The sequence below is a fragment of the Polypterus senegalus genome, chromosome 1 (genome assembly GCF_016835505.1).
Source record: "Polypterus senegalus isolate Bchr_013 chromosome 1, ASM1683550v1, whole genome shotgun sequence".
NCBI classification, from domain to species: Eukaryota; Metazoa; Chordata; class Cladistia; order Polypteriformes; family Polypteridae; genus Polypterus; species Polypterus senegalus.
Genome location: NC_053154.1, coordinates 156816517 through 156834971, shown reverse-complemented (window position 1 = coordinate 156834971; position 18455 = coordinate 156816517).

Genomic DNA, 18455 nt, shown 5'->3' with positions numbered 1-18455 from the left:
GATGGGAGGCTGCCTGGGATCCCCGGATGCTGTAAGCTTTTTTCCTGTACTGTAAGTACGCCACCTGACCATCATTGCATGGCTGGGAACTGAATCTTTATCCTGTACATTGTTAGCGACCCACCCGAACTTCAATTTATAACCAGCATTATGGAACGCTACTGTTGATTATGGCCATACCAGTTTGAAAGCGTCTGATCTTGGAAGTTAAAGACGCAAGGTTCGCCCAGTATACGAGGCTGGTAGACCGCCTTGCAACATCGAATGCTGTAAGCTTTTATTTATTACTGTTGTACTCATCCTGGACATCAGTGTATGCCTTTGAAATGCATCTTTTTCTTTCCAATGGAAGCGCTCCACCCCGATCTTCAATATATAACCAGCATTATGTAGCGCAGCTTTTGCTTACGGCCATACCAGAGTAAAAGCACCCGATGTAGTTTGATCTAGGAGGTAAAACACGCATGCGCTCTGCCTGTGCTTGGATGTGAGAGTGCATGGGATCCCCGGATGCTGTAAGCTATTTTCCTATACTGTACTACTCAACCTGACCATCAGCGTATGCCTGGGAACTGCATCTTTATCCTTTCCATTGTTAGCGACCCACCCGAACTTCAATTTATAACCAGCATTATGGAACGCTACTGTTGATTATGGCCATACCAGTTTGAAAGCGTCTGATCTTGGAAGTTAAAGACGCAAGGTTCGCCCAGTATACGAGGCTGGTAGACCGCCTTGCAACATCGAATGCTGTAAGCTTTTATTTATTACTGTTGTACTCATCCTGGACATCAGTGTATGCCTTTGAAATGCATCTTTTTTCTTTCCAATGGAAGCGCTCCACCCGATCTTCAATATATAACCAGCATTATGTAGCGCAGCTTTTGCTTACGGCCATACCAGAGTAAAAGCACCCGATGTAGTTTGATCTAGGAGGTAAAACACGCATGCGCTCTGCCAGTTCTTGGATGGGAGGCTGCCTGGGATCCCCGGATGCTGTAAGCTTTTTCCTGTACTGTAAGTACGCCACCTGACCATCATTGCATGGCTGGGAACTGAATCTTTATCCTGTACATTGTTAGCGACCCACCCGAACTTCAATTTATAACCAGCATTATGGAACGCTACTGTTGATTATGGCCATACCAGTTTGAAAGCGTCTGATCTTGGAAGTTAAAGACGCAAGGTTCGCCAGTATACGAGGCTGGTAGACCGCCTTGCAACATCGAATGCTGTAAGCTTTTATTTATTACTGTTGTACTCATCCTGGACATCAGTGTATGCCTTTGAAATGCATCTTTTTCTTTCCAATGGAAGCGCTCCCCCGATCTTCAATATATAACCAGCATTATGTAGCGCAGCTTTTGCTTACGGCCATACCAGAGTAAAAGCACCCGATGTAGTTTGATCTAGGAGGTAAAACACGCATGCGCTCTGCCTGTGCTTGGATGTGAGAGTGCATGGGATCCCCGGATGCTGTAAGCTATTTTCCTATACTGTACTACTCAACCTGACCATCAGCGTATGCCTGGGAACTGCATCTTTATCCTTTCCATTGTTAGCGACCCACCCGAACTTCAATTTATAACCAGCATTATGGAACGCTACTGTTGATTATGGCCATACCAGTTTGAAAGCGTCTGATCTTGGAAGTTAAAGACGCAAGGTTCGCCCAGTATACGAGGCTGGTAGACCGCCTTGCAACATCGAATGCTGTAAGCTTTTATTTATTACTGTTGTACTCATCCTGGACATCAGTGTATGCCTTTGAAATGCATCTTTTTTCTTTCCAATGGAAGCGCTCCACCCGATCTTCAATATATAACCAGCATTATGTAGCGCAGCTTTTGCTTACGGCCATACCAGAGTAAAAGCACCCGATGTAGTTTGATCTAGGAGGTGAAAAACGCATGCGCTCTGCCAGTTCTTGGATGGGAGGCTGCCTGGGATCCCCGGATGCTGTAAGTTTTTTCCTGTACTGTAAGTACGCCACCTGACCATCATTGCATGGCTGGGAACTGAATCTTTATCCTGTACATTGTTAGCGACCCACCCGAACTTCAATTTATAACCAGCATTATGGAACGCTACTGTTGATTATGGCCATACCAGTTTGAAAGCGTCTGATCTTGGAAGTTAAAGACGCAAGGTTCGCCCAGTATACGAGGCTGGTAGACCGCCTTGCAACATCGAATGCTGTAAGCTTTTATTTATTACTGTTGTACTCATCCTGGACATCAGTGTATGCCTTTGAAATGCATCTTTTTTCTTTCCAATGGAAGCGCTCCATCCCGATCTTCAATATATAACCAGCATTATGTAGCGCAGCTTTTGCTTACGGCCATACCAGAGTAAAAGCACCCGATGTAGTTTGATCTAGGAGGTAAAACACGCATGCGCTCTGCCTGTGCTTGGATGTGAGAGTGCATGGGATCCCCGGATGCTGTAAGCTATTTTCCTATACTGTACTACTCAACCTGACCATCAGCGTATGCCTGGGAACTGCATCTTTATCCTTTCCATTGTTAGCGACCCACCCGAACTTCAATTTATAACCAGCATTATGGAACGCTACTGTTGATTATGGCCATACCAGTTTGAAAGCGTCTGATCTTGGAAGTTAAAGACGCAAGGTTCGCCCAGTATACGAGGCTGGTAGACCGCCTTGCAACATCGAATGCTGTAAGCTTTTATTTATTACTGTTGTACTCATCCTGGACATCAGTGTATGCCTTTGAAATGCATCTTTTTCTTTCCAATGGAAGCGCTCCACCCGATCTTCAATATATAACCAGCATTATGTAGCGCAGCTTTTGCTTACGGCCATACCAGAGTAAAAGCACCCGATGTAGTTTGATCTAGGAGGTAAAACACGCATGCGCTCTGCCAGTTCTTGGATGGGAGGCTGCCTGGGATCCCCGGATGCTGTAAGCTTTTTCCTGTACTGTAAGTACGCCACCTGACCATCATTGCATGGCTGGGAACTGAATCTTTATCCTGTACATTGTTAGCGACCCACCCGAACTTCAATTTATAACCAGCATTATGGAACGCTACTGTTGATTATGGCCATACCAGTTTGAAAGCGTCTGATCTTGGAAGTTAAAGACGCAAGGTTCGCCCAGTATACGAGGCTGGTAGACCGCCTTGCAACATCGAATGCTGTAAGCTTTTATTTATTACTGTTGTACTCATCCTGGACATCAGTGTATGCCTTTGAAATGCATCTTTTTCTTTCCAATGGAAGCGCTCCACCCGATCTTCAATATATAACCAGCATTATGTAGCGCAGCTTTTGCTTACGGCCATACCAGAGTAAAAGCACCCGATGTAGTTTGATCTAGGAGGTAAAACACGCATGCGCTCTGCCAGTGCTTGGATGGGAGGCTGCCTGGGATCCCCGGATGCTGTAAGCTTTTTCCTGTACTGTACTACGCACCTGACCATCATTGCATGGCTGGGAACTGAATCTTTATCCTTTCCATTGTTAGCGACCCACCCGAACTTCAATTTATAACCAGCATTATGGAACGCTACTGTTGATTATGGCCATACCAGTTTGAAAGCGTCTGATCTTGGAAGTTAAAGACGCAAGGTTCGCCCAGTATACGAGGCTGGTAGACCGCCTTGCAACATCGAATGCTGTAAGCTTTTATTTATTACTGTTGTACTCATCCTGGACATCAGTGTATGCCTTTGAAATGCATCTTTTTTCTTTCCAATGGAAGCGCTCCACCCGATCTTCAATATATAACCAGCATTATGTAGCGCAGCTTTTGCTTACGGCCATACCAGAGTAAAAGCACCCGATGTAGTTTGATCTAGGAGGTAAAACACGCATGCGCTCTGCCTGTTCTTGGATGGGAGGCTGCATGGGATCCCCGGATGCTGTAAGCTATTTTCCTATACTGTACTACTCAACCTGACCATCAGCGTATGCCTGGGAACTGCATCTTTATCCTTTCCATTGTTAGCGACCCACCCGAACTTCAATTTATAACCAGCATTATGGAACGCTACTGTTGATTATGGCCATACCAGTTTGAAAGCGTCTGATCTTGGAAGTTAAAGACGCAAGGTTCGCCCAGTATACGAGGCTGGTAGACCGCCTTGCAACATCGAATGCTGTAAGCTTTTATTTATTACTGTTGTACTCATCCTGGACATCAGTGTATGCCTTTGAAATGCATCTTTTTTCTTTCCAATGGAAGCGCTCCACCCCGATCTTCAATATATAACCAGCATTATGTAGCGCAGCTTTTGCTTACGGCCATACCAGAGTAAAAGCACCCGATGTAGTTTGATCTAGGAGGTAAAACACGCATGCGCTCTGCCAGTTCTTGGATGGGAGGCTGCCTGGGATCCCTGGATGCTGTAAGCTTTTTCCTGTACTGTAAGTACGCCACCTGACCATCATTGCATGGCTGGGAACTGAATCTTTATCCTGTACATTGTTAGCGACCCACCCGAACTTCAATTTATAACCAGCATTATGGAACGCTACTGTTGATTATGGCCATACCAGTTTGAAAGCGTCTGATCTTGGAAGTTAAAGACGCAAGGTTCGCCCAGTATACGAGGCTGGTAGACCGCCTTGCAACATCGAATGCTGTAAGCTTTTATTTATTACTGTTGTACTCATCCTGGACATCAGTGTATGCCTTTGAAATGCATCTTTTTCTTTCCAATGGAAGCGCTCCACCCGATCTTCAATATATAACCAGCATTATGTAGCGCAGCTTTTGCTTACGGCCATACCAGAGTAAAAGCACCCGATGTAGTTTGATCTAGGAGGTAAAACACGCATGCGCTCTGCCTGTGCTTGGATGTGAGAGTGCATGGGATCCCCGGATGCTGTAAGCTATTTTCCTATACTGTACTACTCAACCTGACCATCAGCGTATGCCTGGGAACTGCATCTTTATCCTTTCCATTGTTAGCGACCCACCCGAACTTCAATTTATAACCAGCATTATGGAACGCTACTGTTGATTATGGCCATACCAGTTTGAAAGCGTCTGATCTTGGAAGTTAAAGACGCAAGGTTGGCCAGTATACGAGGCTGGTAGACCGCCTTGCAACATCGAATGCTGTAAGCTTTTATTTATTACTGTTGTACTCATCCTGGACATCAGTGTATGCCTTTGAAATGCATCTTTTTTTTTCCAATGGAAGCGCTCCACCCGATCTTCAATATATAACCAGCATTATGTAGCGCAGCTTTTGCTTACGGCCATACCAGAGTAAAAGCACCCGATGTAGTTTGATCTAGGAGGTAAAACACGCATGCGCTCTGCCAGTTCTTGGATGGGAGGCTGCCTGGGATCCCCGGATGCTGTAAGCTTTTTCCTGTACTGTAAGTACGCCACCTGACCATCATTGCATGGCTGGGAACTGAATCTTTATCCTGTACATTGTTAGCGACCCACCCGAACTTCAATTTATAACCAGCATTATGGAACGCTACTGTTGATTATGGCCATACCAGTTTGAAAGCGTCTGATCTTGGAAGTTAAAGACGCAAGGTTCGCCCAGTATACGAGGCTGGTAGACCGCCTTGCAACATCGAATGCTGTAAGCTTTTATTTATTACTGTTGTACTCATCCTGGACATCAGTGTATGCCTTTGAAATGCATCTTTTTCTTTCCAATGGAAGCGCTCCACCCGATCTTCAATATATAACCAGCATTATGTAGCGCAGCTTTTGCTTACGGCCATACCAGAGTAAAAGCACCCGATGTAGTTTGATCTAGGAGGTAAAACACGCATGCGCTCTGCCTGTGCTTGGATGGAGAGTGCATGGGATCCCCGGATGCTGTAAGCTATTTTCCTATACTGTACTACTCAACCTGACCATCAGCGTATGCCTGGGAACTGCATCTTTATCCTTTCCATTGTTAGCGACCCACCGAACTTCAATTTATAACCAGCATTATGGAACGCTACTGTTGATTATGGCCATACCAGTTTGAAAGCGTCTGATCTTGGAAGTTAAAGACGCAAGGTTCGCCCAGTATACGAGGCTGGTAGACCGCCTTGCAACATCGAATGCTGTAAGCTTTTATTTATTACTGTTGTACTCATCCTGGACATCAGTGTATGCCTTTGAAATGCATCTTTTTTCTTTCCAATGGAAGCGCTCCACCCCGATCTTCAATATATAACCAGCATTATGTAGCGCAGCTTTTGCTTACGGCCATACCAGAGTAAAAGCACCCGATGTAGTTTGATCTAGGAGGTAAAACACGCATGCGCTCTGCCAGTTCTTGGATGGGAGGCTGCCTGGGATCCCCGGATGCTGTAAGCTTTTTCCTGTACTGTAAGTACGCCACCTGACCATCATTGCATGGCTGGGAACTGAATCTTTATCCTGTACATTGTTAGCGACCCACCCGAACTTCAATTTATAACCAGCATTATGGAACGCTACTGTTGATTATGGCCATACCAGTTTGAAAGCGTCTGATCTTGGAAGTTAAAGACGCAAGGTTCGCCCAGTATACGAGGCTGGTAGACCGCCTTGCAACATCGAATGCTGTAAGCTTTTATTTATTACTGTTGTACTCATCCTGGACATCAGTGTATGCCTTTGAAATGCATCTTTTTCTTTCCAATGGAAGCGCTCCACCCGATCTTCAATATATAACCAGCATTATGTAGCGCAGCTTTTGCTTACGGCCATACCAGAGTAAAAGCACCCGATGTAGTTTGATCTAGGAGGTAAAACACGCATGCGCTCTGCCTGTGCTTGGATGTGAGAGTGCATGGGATCCCCGGATGCTGTAAGCTATTTTCCTATACTGTACTACTCAACCTGACCATCAGCGTATGCCTGGGAACTGCATCTTTATCCTTTCCATTGTTAGCGACCCACCCGAACTTCAATTTATAACCAGCATTATGGAACGCTACTGTTGATTATGGCCATACCAGTTTGAAAGCGTCTGATCTTGGAAGTTAAAGACGCAAGGTTCGCCCAGTATACGAGGCTGGTAGACCGCCTTGCAACATCGAATGCTGTAAGCTTTTATTTATTACTGTTGTACTCATCCTGGACATCAGTGTATGCCTTTGAAATGCATCTTTTTTCTTTCCAATGGAAGCGCTCCACCCGATCTTCAATATATAACCAGCATTATGTAGCGCAGCTTTTGCTTACGGCCATACCAGAGTAAAAGCACCCGATGTAGTTTGATCTAGGAGGTAAAACACGCATGCGCTCTGCCAGTTCTTGGATGGGAGGCTGCCTGGGATCCCCGGATGCTGTAAGCTTTTTCCTGTACTGTAAGTACGCCACCTGACCATCATTGCATGGCTGGGAACTGAATCTTTATCCTGTACATTGTTAGCGACCCACCCGAACTTCAATTTATAACCAGCATTATGGAACGCTACTGTTGATTATGGCCATACCAGTTTGAAAGCGTCTGATCTTGGAAGTTAAAGACGCAAGGTTCGCCAGTATACGAGGCTGGTAGACCGCCTTGCAACATCGAATGCTGTAAGCTTTTATTTATTACTGTTGTACTCATCCTGGACATCAGTGTATGCCTTTGAAATGCATCTTTTTTCTTTCCAATGGAAGCGCTCCACCCGATCTTCAATATATAACCAGCATTATGTAGCGCAGCTTTTGCTTACGGCCATACCAGAGTAAAAGCACCCGATGTAGTTTGATCTAGGAGGTAAAACACGCATGCGCTCTGCCTGTGCTTGGATGTGAGAGTGCATGGGATCCCCGGATGCTGTAAGCTATTTTCCTATACTGTACTACTCAACCTGACCATCAGCGTATGCCTGGGAACTGCATCTTTATCCTTTCCATTGTTAGCGACCCACCCGAACTTCAATTTATAACCAGCATTATGGAACGCTACTGTTGATTATGGCCATACCAGTTTGAAAGCGTCTGATCTTGGAAGTTAAAGACGCAAGGTTCGCCAGTATACGAGGCTGGTAGACCGCCTTGCAACATCGAATGCTGTAAGCTTTTATTTATTACTGTTGTACTCATCCTGGACATCAGTGTATGCCTTTGAAATGCATCTTTTTCCTTTCCAATGGAAGCGCTCCACCCGATCTTCAATATATAACCAGCATTATGTAGCGCAGCTTTTGCTTACGGCCATACCAGAGTAAAAGCACCCGATGTAGTTTGATCTAGGAGGTAAAACACGCATGCGCTCTGCCAGTTCTTGGATGGGAGGCTGCCTGGGATCCCCGGATGCTGTAAGCTTTTTTCCTGTACTGTAAGTACGCCACCTGACCATCATTGCATGGCTGGGAACTGAATCTTTATCCTTTCCATTGTTAGCGACCCACCCGAACTTCAATTTATAACCAGCATTATGGAACGCTACTGTTGATTATGGCCATACCAGTTTGAAAGCGTCTGATCTTGGAAGTTAAAGACGCAAGGTTCGCCCAGTATACGAGGCTGGTAGACCGCCTTGCAACATCGAATGCTGTAAGCTTTTATTTATTACTGTTGTACTCATCCTGGACATCAGTGTATGCCTTTGAAATGCATCTTTTTTCTTTCCAATGGAAGCGCTCCACCCGATCTTCAATATATAACCAGCATTATGTAGCGCAGCTTTTGCTTACGGCCATACCAGAGTAAAAGCACCCGATGTAGTTTGATCTAGGAGGTAAAACACGCATGCGCTCTGCCAGTTCTTGGATGGGAGGCTGCCTGGGATCCCCGGATGCTGTAAGCTTTTTCCTGTACTGTAAGTACGCCACCTGACCATCATTGCATGGCTGGGAACTGAATCTTTATCCTGTACATTGTTAGCGACCCACCCGAACTTCAATTTATAACCAGCATTATGGAACGCTACTGTTGATTATGGCCATACCAGTTTGAAAGCGTCTGATCTTGGAAGTTAAAGACGCAAGGTTCGCCCAGTATACGAGGCTGGTAGACCGCCTTGCAACATCGAATGCTGTAAGCTTTTATTTATTACTGTTGTACTCATCCTGGACATCAGTGTATGCCTTTGAAATGCATCTTTTTCTTTCCAATGGAAGCGCTCCACCCGATCTTCAATATATAACCAGCATTATGTAGCGCAGCTTTTGCTTACGGCCATACCAGAGTAAAAGCACCCGATGTAGTTTGATCTAGGAGGTAAAACACGCATGCGCTCTGCCTGTGCTTGGATGTGAGAGTGCATGGGATCCCCGGATGCTGTAAGCTATTTTCCTATACTGTACTACTCAACCTGACCATCAGCGTATGCCTGGGAACTGCATCTTTATCCTTTCCATTGTTAGCGACCCACCCGAACTTCAATTTATAACCAGCATTATGGAACGCTACTGTTGATTATGGCCATACCAGTTTGAAAGCGTCTGATCTTGGAAGTTAAAGACGCAAGGTTCGCCCAGTATACGAGGCTGGTAGACCGCCTTGCAACATCGAATGCTGTAAGCTTTTATTTATTACTGTTGTACTCATCCTGGACATCAGTGTATGCCTTTGAAATGCATCTTTTTCTTTCCAATGGAAGCGCTCCACCCGATCTTCAATATATAACCAGCATTATGTAGCGCAGCTTTTGCTTACGGCCATACCAGAGTAAAAGCACCCGATGTAGTTTGATCTAGGAGGTAAAACACGCATGCGCTCTGCCAGTTCTTGGATGGGAGGCTGCCTGGGATCCCCGGATGCTGTAAGCTTTTTCCTGTACTGTAAGTACGCCACCTGACCATCATTGCATGGCTGGGAACTGAATCTTTATCCTGTACATTGTTAGCGACCCACCCGAACTTCAATTTATAACCAGCATTATGGAACGCTACTGTTGATTATGGCCATACCAGTTTGAAAGCGTCTGATCTTGGAAGTTAAAGACGCAAGGTTCGCCCAGTATACGAGGCTGGTAGACCGCCTTGCAACATCGAATGCTGTAAGCTTTTATTTATTACTGTTGTACTCATCCTGGACATCAGTGTATGCCTTTGAAATGCATCTTTTTTCTTTCCAATGGAAGCGCTCCACCCGATCTTCAATATATAACCAGCATTATGTAGCGCAGCTTTTGCTTACGGCCATACCAGAGTAAAAGCACCCGATGTAGTTTGATCTAGGAGGTAAAACACGCATGCGCTCTGCCAGTTCTTGGATGGGAGGCTGCCTGGGATCCCGGATGCTGTAAGCTTTTTCCTGTACTGTAAGTACGCCACCTGACCATCATTGCATGGCTGGGAACTGAATCTTTATCCTGTACATTGTTAGCGACCCACCCGAACTTCAATTTATAACCAGCATTATGGAACGCTACTGTTGATTATGGCCATACCAGTTTGAAAGCGTCTGATCTTGGAAGTTAAAGACGCAAGGTTCGCCCAGTATACGAGGCTGGTAGACCGCCTTGCAACATCGAATGCTGTAAGCTTTTATTTATTACTGTTGTACTCATCCTGGACATCAGTGTATGCCTTTGAAATGCATCTTTTTCTTTCCAATGGAAGGCTCCACCCGATCTTCAATATATAACCAGCATTATGTAGCGCAGCTTTTGCTTACGGCCATACCAGAGTAAAAGCACCCGATGTAGTTTGATCTAGGAGGTAAAACACGCATGCGCTCTGCCTGTGCTTGGATGTGAGAGTGCATGGGATCCCCGGATGCTGTAAGCTATTTTCCTATACTGTACTACTCAACCTGACCATCAGCGTATGCCTGGGAACTGCATCTTTATCCTTTCCATTGTTAGCGACCCACCCGAACTTCAATTTATAACCAGCATTATGGAACGCTACTGTTGATTATGGCCATACCAGTTTGAAAGCGTCTGATCTTGGAAGTTAAAGACGCAAGGTTCGCCCAGTATACGAGGCTGGTAGACCGCCTTGCAACATCGAATGCTGTAAGCTTTTATTTATTACTGTTGTACTCATCCTGGACATCAGTGTATGCCTTTGAAATGCATCTTTTTTCTTTCCAATGGAAGCGCTCCACCCCGATCTTCAATATATAACCAGCATTATGTAGCGCAGCTTTTGCTTACGGCCATACCAGAGTAAAAGCACCCGATGTAGTTTGATCTAGGAGGTAAAACACGCATGCGCTCTGCCAGTTCTTGGATGGGAGGCTGCCTGGGATCCCCGGATGCTGTAAGCTTTTTCCTGTACTGTAAGTACGCCACCTGACCATCATTGCATGGCTGGGAACTGAATCTTTATCCTGTACATTGTTAGCGACCCACCCGAACTTCAATTTATAACCAGCATTATGGAACGCTACTGTTGATTATGGCCATACCAGTTTGAAAGCGTCTGATCTTGGAAGTTAAAGACGCAAGGTTCGCCCAGTATACGAGGCTGGTAGACCGCCTTGCAACATCGAATGCTGTAAGCTTTTATTTATTACTGTTGTACTCATCCTGGACATCAGTGTATGCCTTTGAAATGCATCTTTTTCTTTCCAATGGAAGCGCTCCACCCGATCTTCAATATATAACCAGCATTATGTAGCGCAGCTTTTGCTTACGGCCATACCAGAGTAAAAGCACCCGATGTAGTTTGATCTAGGAGGTAAAACACGCATGCGCTCTGCCTGTGCTTGGATGGAGTGCATGGGATCCCCGGATGCTGTAAGCTTTTTCCTGTACTGTACTACTCAACCTGACCATCATTGCATAGCTGGGAACTGCATCTTTATCCTTTCCATTGTTAGCGACCCACCCGAACTTCAATTTATAACCAGCATTATGGAACGCTACTGTTGATTATGGCCATACCAGTTTGAAAGCGTCTGATCTTGGAAGTTAAAGACGCAAGGTTCGCCCAGTATACGAGGCTGGTAGACCGCCTTGCAACATCGAATGCTGTAAGCTTTTATTTATTACTGTTGTACTCATCCTGGACATCAGTGTATGCCTTTGAAATGCATCTTTTTTCTTTCCAATGGAAGCGCTCCACCCGATCTTCAATATATAACCAGCATTATGTAGCGCAGCTTTTGCTTACGGCCATACCAGAGTAAAAGCACCCGATGTAGTTTGATCTAGGAGGTAAAACACGCATGCGCTCTGCCAGGGCTTGGATGGGGTGCATGCCTGGGATCCCCGGATGCTGTAAGCTATTTTCCTGTACTGTAAGTACGCCACCTGACCATCATTGCATGGCTGGGAACTGAATCTTTATCCTTTCCATTGTTAGCGACCCAACCGAACTTCAATTTATAACCAGCATTATGGAACGCTACTGTTGATTATGGCCATACCAGTTTGAAAGCGTCTGATCTTGGAAGTTAAAGACGCAAGGTTCGCCCAGTATACGAGGCTGGTAGACCGCCTTGCAACATCGAATGCTGTAAGCTTTTATTTATTACTGTTGTACTCATCCTGGACATCAGTGTATGCCTTTGAAATGCATCTTTTTCTTTCCAATGGAAGCGCTCCACCCGATCTTCAATATATAACCAGCATTATGTAGCGCAGCTTTTGCTTACGGCCATACCAGAGTAAAAGCACCCGATGTAGTTTGATCTAGGAGGTAAAACACGCATGCGCTCTGCCTGTGCTTGGATGTGAGAGTGCATGGGATCCCCGGATGCTGTAAGCTATTTTCCTATACTGTACTACTCAACCTGACCATCAGCGTATGCCTGGGAACTGCATCTTTATCCTTTCCATTGTTAGCGACCCACCCGAACTTCAATTTATAACCAGCATTATGGAACGCTACTGTTGATTATGGCCATACCAGTTTGAAAGCGTCTGATCTTGGAAGTTAAAGACGCAAGGTTCGCCCAGTATACGAGGCTGGTAGACCGCCTTGCAACATCGAATGCTGTAAGCTTTTATTTATTACTGTTGTACTCATCCTGGACATCAGTGTATGCCTTTGAAATTCATCTTTTTTCTTTCCAATGGAAGCGCTCCACCCGATCTTCAATATATAACCAGCATTATGTAGCGCAGCTTTTGCTTACGGCCATACCAGAGTAAAAGCACCCGATGTAGTTTGATCTAGGAGGTAAAACACGCATGCGCTCTGCCTGTGCTTGGATGGGAGGCTGCCTGGGATCCCCGGATGCTGTAAGCTTTTTCCTGTACTGTAAGTACGCACCTGACCATCATTGCATGCCTGGGAACTGAATCTTTATCCTTTCCATTGTTAGCGACCCACCCGAACTTCAATTTATAACCAGCATTATGGAACGCTACTGTTGATTATGGCCATACCAGTTTGAAAGCGTCTGATCTTGGAAGTTAAAGACGCAAGGTTCGCCCAGTATACGAGGCTGGTAGACCGCCTTGCAACATCGAATGCTGTAAGCTTTTATTTATTACTGTTGTACTCATCCTGGACATCAGTGTATGCCTTTGAAATGCATCTTTTTTCTTTCCAATGGAAGCGCTCCACCCGATCTTCAATATATAACCAGCATTATGTAGCGCAGCTTTTGCTTACGGCCATACCAGAGTAAAAGCACCCGATGTAGTTTGATCTAGGAGGTAAAACACGCATGCGCTCTGCCAGTTCTTGGATGGGAGGCTGCCTGGGATCCCCGGATGCTGTAAGCTTTTTCCTGTACTGTAAGTACGCCACCTGACCATCATTGCATGGCTGGGAACTGAATCTTTATCCTGTACATTGTTAGCGACCCACCCGAACTTCAATTTATAACCAGCATTATGGAACGCTACTGTTGATTATGGCCATACCAGTTTGAAAGCGTCTGATCTTGGAAGTTAAAGACGCAAGGTTCGCCCAGTATACGAGGCTGGTAGACCGCCTTGCAACATCGAATGCTGTAAGCTTTTATTTATTACTGTTGTACTCATCCTGGACATCAGTGTATGCCTTTGAAATGCATCTTTTTTCTTTCCAATGGAAGCGCTCCACCCGATCTTCAATATATAACCAGCATTATGTAGCGCAGCTTTTGCTTACGGCCATACCAGAGTAAAAGCACCCGATGTAGTTTGATCTAGGAGGTAAAACACGCATGCGCTCTGCCAGTGCTTGGATGGGAGGCTGCATGGGATCCCCGGATGCTGTAAGCTTTTTCCTATACTAAGTACGCCACCTGACCATCATTGCATGGCTGGGAACTGAATCTTTATCCTTTCCATTGTTAGCGACCCACCCGAACTTCAATTTATAACCAGCATTATGGAACGCTACTGTTGATTATGGCCATACCAGTTTGAAAGCGTCTGATCTTGGAAGTTAAAGACGCAAGGTTCGCCCAGTATACGAGGCTGGTAGACCGCCTTGCAACATCGAATGCTGTAAGCTTTTATTTATTACTGTTGTACTCATCCTGGACATCAGTGTATGCCTTTGAAATGCATCTTTTTTCTTTCCAATGGAAGCGCTCCACCCCGATCTTCAATATATAACCAGCATTATGTAGCGCAGCTTTTGCTTACGGCCATACCAGAGTAAAAGCACCCGATGTAGTTTGATCTAGGAGGTAAAACACGCATGCGCTCTGCCAGTCTTGGATGGGAGGCTGCCTGGGATCCCCGGATGCTGTAAGCTTTTTCCTGTACTGTAAGTACGCCACCTGACCATCATTGCATGGCTGGGAACTGAATCTTTATCCTGTACATTGTTAGCGACCCACCCGAACTTCAATTTATAACCAGCATTATGGAACGCTACTGTTGATTATGGCCATACCAGTTTGAAAGCGTCTGATCTTGGAAGTTAAAGACGCAAGGTTCGCCAGTATACGAGGCTGGTAGACCGCCTTGCAACATCGAATGCTGTAAGCTTTTATTTATTACTGTTGTACTCATCCTGGACATCAGTGTATGCCTTTGAAATGCATCTTTTTTCTTTCCAATGGAAGCGCTCCACCCGATCTTCAATATATAACCAGCATTATGTAGCGCAGCTTTTGCTTACGGCCATACCAGAGTAAAAGCACCCGATGTAGTTTGATCTAGGAGGTAAAACACGCATGCGCTCTGCCTGTGCTTGGATGTGAGGTGCTATGGGATCCCCGGATGCTGTAAGCTATTTTCCTATACTGTACTACTCAACCTGACCATCAGCGTATGCCTGGGAACTGCATCTTTATCCTTTCCATTGTTAGCGACCCACCCGAACTTCAATTTATAACCAGCATTATGGAACGCTACTGTTGATTATGGCCATACCAGTTTGAAAGCGTCTGATCTTGGAAGTTAAAGACGCAAGGTTCGCCCAGTATACGAGGCTGGTAGACCGCCTTGCAACATCGAATGCTGTAAGCTTTTATTTATTACTGTTGTACTCATCCTGGACATCAGTGTATGCCTTTGAAATGCATCTTTTTCTTTCCAATGGAAGCGCTCCACCCGATCTTCAATATATAACCAGCATTATGTAGCGCAGCTTTTGCTTACGGCCATACCAGAGTAAAAGCACCCGATGTAGTTTGATCTAGGAGGTAAAACACGCATGCGCTCTGCCAGTTCTTGGATGGGAGGCTGCCTGGGATCCCCGGATGCTGTAAGCTTTTTCCTGTACTGTAAGTACGCCACCTGACCATCATTGCATGGCTGGGAACTGAATCTTTATCCTGTACATTGTTAGCGACCCACCCGAACTTCAATTTATAACCAGCATTATGGAACGCTACTGTTGATTATGGCCATACCAGTTTGAAAGCGTCTGATCTTGGAAGTTAAAGACGCAAGGTTCGCCCAGTATACGAGGCTGGTAGACCGCCTTGCAACATCGAATGCTGTAAGCTTTTATTTATTACTGTTGTACTCATCCTGGACATCAGTGTATGCCTTTGAAATGCATCTTTTTCTTTCCAATGGAAGCGCTCCACCCGATCTTCAATATATAACCAGCATTATGTAGCGCAGCTTTTGCTTACGGCCATACCAGAGTAAAAGCACCCGATGTAGTTTGATCTAGGAGGTAAAACACGCATGCGCTCTGCCAGTGCTTGGATGGGAGAGTGCATGGGATCCCCGGATGCTGTAAGCTATTTTCCTGTACTGTACTACTCAACCTGACCATCATTGCATGGCTGGGAACTGAATCTTTATCCTTTCCATTGTTAGCGACCCACCCGAACTTCAATTTATAACCAGCATTATGGAACGCTACTGTTGATTATGGCCATACCAGTTTGAAAGCGTCTGATCTTGGAAGTTAAAGACGCAAGGTTCGCACAGTATACGAGGCTGGTAGACCGCCTTGCAACATCGAATGCTGTAAGCTTTTATTTATTACTGTTGTACTCATCCTGGACATCAGTGTATGCCTTTGAAATGCATCTTTTTTCTTTCCAATGGAAGCGCTCCACCCGATCTTCAATATATAACCAGCATTATGTAGCGCAGCTTTTGCTTACGGCCATACCAGAGTAAAAGCACCCGATGTAGTTTGATCTAGGAGGTAAAACACGCATGCGCTCTGCCTGTGCTTGGATGGAGAGGCTGCATGGGATCCCCGGATGCTGTAAGCTTTTTCCTGTACTGTACTACGCCACCTGACCATCAGTGTATGCCTGGGAACTGCATCTTTATCCTTTCCATTGTTAGCGACCCACCCGAACTTCAATTTATAACCAGCATTATGGAACGCTACTGTTGATTATGGCCATACCAGTTTGAAAGCGTCTGATCTTGGAAGTTAAAGACGCAAGGTTCGCCAAGTATACGAGGCTGGTAGACCGCCTTGCAACATCGAATGCTGTAAGCTTTTATTTATTACTGTTGTACTCATCCTGGACATCAGTGTATGCCTTTGAAATGCATCTTTTTCTTTCCAATGGAAGCGCTCCACCCGATCTTCAATATATAACCAGCATTATGAGCGCAGCTTTTGCTTACGGCCATACCAGAGTAAAAGCACCCGATGTAGTTTGATCTAGGAGGTAAAACACGCATGCGCTCTGCCTGTGCTTGGATGTGAGAGTGCATGGGATCCCCGGATGCTGGAAGCTATTTTCCTATACTGTAAGTACGCCACCTGACCATCATTGCATGGCTGGGAACTGAATCTTTATTCTGTACATTGTTAGCGACCCACCCGAACTTCAATTTATAACCAGCATTATGGAACGCTACTGTTGATTATGGCCATACCAGTTTGAAAGCGTCTGATCTTGGAAGTTAAAGACGCAAGGTTCGCCAGTATACGAGGCTGGTAGACCGCCTTGCAACATCGAATGCTGTAAGCTTTTATTTATTACTGTTGTACTCATCCTGGACATCAGTGTATGCCTTTGAAATGCATCTTTTTTCTTTCCAATGGAAGCGCTCCACCCGATCTTCAATATATAACCAGCATTATGTAGCGCAGCTTTTGCTTACGGCCATACCAGAGTAAAAGCCCGATGTAGTTTGATCTAGGAGGTAAAACACGCATGCGCTCTGCCTGTTCTTGGATGGGAGGCATGGGATCCCCGGATGCTGTAAGCTTTTTCCTGTACTGTACTACGCCACCTGACCATCATTGCATGGCTGGGAACTGAATCTTTATCCTTTCCATTGTTAGCGACCCACCCGAACTTCAATTTATAACCAGCATTATGGAACGCTACTGTTGATTATGGCCATACCAGTTTGAAAGCGTCTGATCTTGGAAGTTAAAGACGCAAGGTTCGCCCAGTATACGAGGCTGGTAGACCGCCTTGCAACATCGAATGCTGTAAGCTTTTATTTATTACTGTTGTACTCATCCTGGACATCAGTGTATGCCTTTGAAATGCATCTTTTTCTTTCCAATGGAAGCGCTCCACCCGATCTTCAATATATAGCCAGCATTATGTAGCGCAGCTTTTGCTTACGGCCATACCAGAGTAAAAGCACCCGATGTAGTTTGATCTAGGAGGTAAAACACGCATGCGCTCTGCCAGTGCTTGGATGGGAGAGTGCATGGGATCCCCGGATGCTGTAAGCTTCTTTCCTGTACTGTAAGTACGCAACCTGACCATGCATGGCTGGGAACTGAATCTTTATCCTTTCCATTGTTAGCGACCCAAACTTTTTTAACGAACTGCTATTTACGCATGTAGCGCTTTGCTACGCATGGAATAGATATGTTTAAAGGGTAACTTACGTCTGCCAGGCTACTTGATGCCCTGGACTCGATGCTGAATACTATTTTCCATGACGCCCTTTCCATCTTGACTAATTTCAATTGTCAGTACACTACCTTATTAATCTATTAAAAGCCTCGATTTGTTAACGGTCCCGATCGATGCTAAGCATTGAGTATCAGACCTGTAAGCTTACGACTAGCTGTGCTTTTACTTATTGATTCCTGGACTCACTTACCTTTGTGCATTTTTCCAATGAACCCCATGGAACAATTATAATTATGAGCGTTTTGCTTACGGAAGTAAAGCTTTCGTTGATTAGAGATACCATTATCTTCTGATTATTAGCAGGGAACCCGTTTAAAGTTTTTTTCTGTACCCACCGACTCATAACCGATTCTTTTATCGCGCTCTACCGATTGAGGTGAGGTTTTCTCGAAA